Raw genomic sequence first — 4521 nt, 5'->3', positions numbered from 1 at the left:
AATGAAAACTTTTCCCTCCTCCCCTCCTCCCTCTCCTCCTCCCTCCCTCCTCCTCCCTCCTCCTCCTCCCTCCCTCCTCCCTCCAGCCTCCATCCCGTTCTTGGTGTGTGAGCTGAAAGGCAGGTGAGTCCATTAGCGAGGGTTTTTCTGTGGTGATCCCAGCAATCATGTATCCATACCTACACAGAGAGGCTATATACCAGATCTGCTGCTCATTACTGGTGGGATCATCATCACCGGGACTCACTGTGAGTATCACACGCTCTTCATCATCATCACCATCATCAACATGATTGTTTAAACAATAGTACTTGTAGTAATCTATTCCTCTCAGAACCCATAATAATAATAATAATCAAATCAAACCACATGGTATTGGTCACATGGTCAGCAGGGCAGTAATATCCAACACGTAATCTAACAGTACAAACACATGTAAAGGGGTGAATGAGAACATGTACATATAAATATATGGATGAGCGATGGCCGAGCAGCACAGCCAAGGTGCAGTAGATGGTATAAAATACAGTATATACATGTGATATGAGTAATGTAAGATATGTAAACATTAAAAGTGGCATAATAATACTACTAATAATAATACTACTAATAGTAATACTACTACTACTAATAATATTACTAATAATAGAAATACCACTACTAATAATACTACTAATATTACTACTACAACTGATAATACTACTAACAAAACCACTACCGCTAATAATAATACCACTGATAATACTACTTCTACTACTACTACTACTACCAATACTAATACTACCACAAATAGTAATACTACCAATACTAATACTACTACTAATACTATTAATACTATCACTAATAATAATACTACTACTACTACTACTACTTCTGGTAATACCACTACTGCTAATACTACTACTACTACTACTACTACTACTACTACTACTACTACTACTAATACTACTAATAATACCACCACTGCTAATAATAATACTGCTACTTCTAATACTACTAATTATGGTACTACCACTACTAATAATACTGCCAATAATACCACTAATGATACTACTAATAATACCACCAATACTACTACTACTACTACTACTACTACTTCTACTCCTGCTAATAGTAATACTACCAATAATAATACTATTAATAATACCACTGCCACTAATGATACTACAACTGATAATACTACTAATAATACCACTACTACCAATGATAGTACTACTAATACTACTAATAACAATACTTCTAATAACAATATGTCTACTAATAATACTACTAATAATACTACTACTAATATTACTAGTAGTAATACTACTACTAATAATACAATCTCACGATTGTCAGTTCAGTTCTCCTCTCGTGTTTGTCACCAGACTAATAATCAAACAATCACTATTGCTCACCTCCCTCCCTCCAGATAGCTTTAGGGGAGTGTTACCGGGTGCATTACCGAAGGGTCAGCTCCAAAGCCTTCGTCAGGAACCTCTACGTCTCCATGCCTGTATAAGGTACGGCAATCTCCCGTCTGCATTCATCAACTTTTAATAACATAAGATAAACTGTCATATGCAGTCATAAACATTATCAACAAGTGTTACACACAGTTTCATTGTTATTTGTTGCACATATAAGAAGTTGGGTTCTTCCTGTTCGGCTATATATTTATTTCTGTATTTTATTTCTGTAAGGAGTTAGGTTCCTTCCTGTTCGGCTGCTGCGTTGGCCAATCCCTGACCAACATGGCCAAGCTGAGCGTGGGGCGGCTGCGACCTCACTTCTCTGTCTGTGTGCGGCGTCTCGTATGCCTCGCTCAACTGCACCCCCGGAACCTACGTCTCCACCGGTAACCTGCAGACAGACAGACCACCGATTGGAGGAGGAGGCCAGGTGTGTGTGTGTGTTGGGGGGGGGGGGGGGTGGGGGGGGGGGGGCGAGGGTGGTGGATGTGTGTGTTGTGGGGAGTTGACTGGGCAGGTTGTGTGTTTGTGTGTGTAGAAGCATTTTGTTCTTAGTAATGTTTTAGGATAATCCTTCTCTCTCGGTCATGGCGCTTTCGCTTTGCATGCTAGCAAAAAAAAAACCTGCTCGCGTACTGCTAGCAGTAATATTCTCCTACTTCTGAAGAACCCTTCTTGGTTTCAGGTAGCAATCCATTGGTTCCAAGGTAGAACCCCTTTCTACAAGAGGGGGGGGTTTCTTACAGATGGATACCAAAAGGGTCGTTCTCCCTATGGGAACAGCCGAAGAACGCTTTTGAATCCTTTTCTTCTCAGAGAGTGCAGAGAACTAGATGGGCCCTGGTTAAAATAGTTACTATATAGGGATATGTGTTCAGTTTGGGACATAACTAAGTGTCTTAGCCCTCGTTCTCTTAATCTAACCATAGTTTGGAGAAATGTAGTCAATGCGTAAAGGCTGGGGTGCACACAACCACACACAAACACACACACACACAGCACACACACACAACACACCACACCACACACAACACACACACACACACACCCATCACACACACACACACACCACACACACCTGTGAACCATCTCCAGTGGGTCTGGAAGCAGAAAGAGGAAAAGAGAGGCGCTGAAACGGGAGAGAAGAAAAAGGGGGATTGAAAGAAAGAAGAGTTAGGGGAGACAGAGATTGCTTTGTTCGCCTCCTGGCGGGGAGGGGTTTGACCTCTCTGTCTCTCTGTACTAACACTCCTCTATTTTGTGAGGCAGGGCCATAGAGAGAGAGTAGAAGTCAAGAACTGTGCTGGCTCCTTTGAAGATAAATACAGTTATAAATACTGTCATAATTCAGTATAACTGTGATAATACCAGTATAAATTTGTACAATGCGGTCTAATATAGTATAAACCTATAATTTCGGTATAATACAGTATAATTCGGTATACTTTCAGTATATTTAGTATAATACTCATATGTAGCAAATAGTCATGTGTAGCTATACATGTAGTCTGTGTTTTTTTTTTTTTTTTTTTTTTTTTTTTTTTTTTTTTTTTTTTTTTTCGTTTTTTTTTTTTTTTTTTTTTTTGTTTTTTTTTTTTTTTTTTTTTTTTTTTTTTTTTTTTTTTTATTTTTTTATTCTTTTTTTTTTTTTTTTTTTTTTTTTTTTTTTTTTTTTTTTTTTTTTTTTTTTTTTTTTTTTTTTTTTTTTTTCTCTTTTTTTTTTTTTTTTTTTTTTTTTTTTTTTTTTTTTTTTTTTTTTTTTTTTTTTTTTTTTTTTTTTCCCTCCCTCCCTCCCTCCTCCCTCCCTCTCCCTTCCTCCCTCCCCTCCCTTCCTCCTCACCTCCCTCTCTTCGTTCTACTCCAAGGCCAGGTGGTGTGTGCGAGGGCGCGCAGGTTACTAGACCCTCATACAGTTTCTTCTGGTTCTGCTAGTGGTGTATACACGGTACTTACAGGTCGTATTGTTAATGATCAGTGATGGGGGGAAAGCTACTCTGACAAATATACTAATGATTCTTGTGAGAGGACGACTCCCCAACTTAATAATGAACGTAGGGGCGCTTTCGCCAGATTTAATGGCGCGGGATTCAATCCTAGAATTGCGCTGGTCGAAAGCACGCTGTACTTGTCAACAAATGGTGCTTTTAAAGGCACATCTTCCTGACGTTCGCGGAGATTGGTGTTCAACGTTAAATGCTGTACAGGTTCATGAGTGACCTTCAACATCATTGTAACAGATACGTTTCTATACTGGGTAATCTCTTCGCAGGCCTGACTAGAATATCTGGACTATCGACATCATCCCTCCTATGTCATCACTGGCTATATACAGGGGAGCTGGACTGCCTACTGGGTGGTGAGTTGCTGTGTGTGTGTGTGTATATGTAGGTGTGTGAGTGGATGTTATCAGTGTGTTTATCCTAAGTGTGTATAACCAGTGTGTTTTCTCTCTGTCCTCCAGGCTTCCACGTCTCTCCATGTTTAAAGACTACACTCTAGCCCTCTCTCTAGCTGGACAACCCGCCATCACCACGTCTCCTCCATGTTTAAAGATACAACTCTACCCTCTCTCTAGCTGGACCAACCCACCTGTCACCACGTTCTCCATGTTTAAAGACTACAACTCTACCCTCTCTCCTAGCCTGGACAACCTCCCTGTCAACCACGTCTCCTCCATGTTTAAAGAACTAACAATCGTACCCTCTCTCCTAGCCTGGTGTGTGGTTATTTTTACACCCCTGTCACCACGTCTCCTCCATGTTAAAAGACTATACCCCCTTACCTCTCTCCTAGCCTGTACAACCCCCTGTCACCACGTCTCCTCCATGTTTAAAGACTACAACTATACCTCTCTCCTCGCCTGGACAACCCATCACCACACCGTCCTCCATGTTTAAGACTACAAACTTCTTTCACTTACTGCTCTTACCTCTCTTCCTAGCGCCTGGAAACCCCCCTACCACACCTTCCTCATGTTAAAGACTACATACTCTACCGCTCTCTCCTAGCCTGGACAACCCCTGTCACCACACCTCCATGTTTTAAAGGATACAACTCTACCCTCTCTCCT

General features: G+C 40.6%; 1 pseudogene; it reads left to right on the top strand.

The window, feature by feature from the left end:
• Positions 1–86: 86 nt before the first annotated feature.
• LOC139026527 (phospholipid phosphatase 3-like) lies at positions 87–3936 on the top strand (annotated as a pseudogene).
• Positions 3937–4521: the final 585 nt, after the last annotated feature.

This window comes from Salvelinus sp. IW2-2015, unplaced genomic scaffold (assembly GCF_002910315.2).
Source record: "Salvelinus sp. IW2-2015 unplaced genomic scaffold, ASM291031v2 Un_scaffold5028, whole genome shotgun sequence".
Lineage (NCBI taxonomy): Eukaryota > Metazoa > Chordata > Actinopteri > Salmoniformes > Salmonidae > Salvelinus > Salvelinus sp. IW2-2015.
This window is presented reverse-complemented; position numbering and strand designations above follow the sequence as displayed.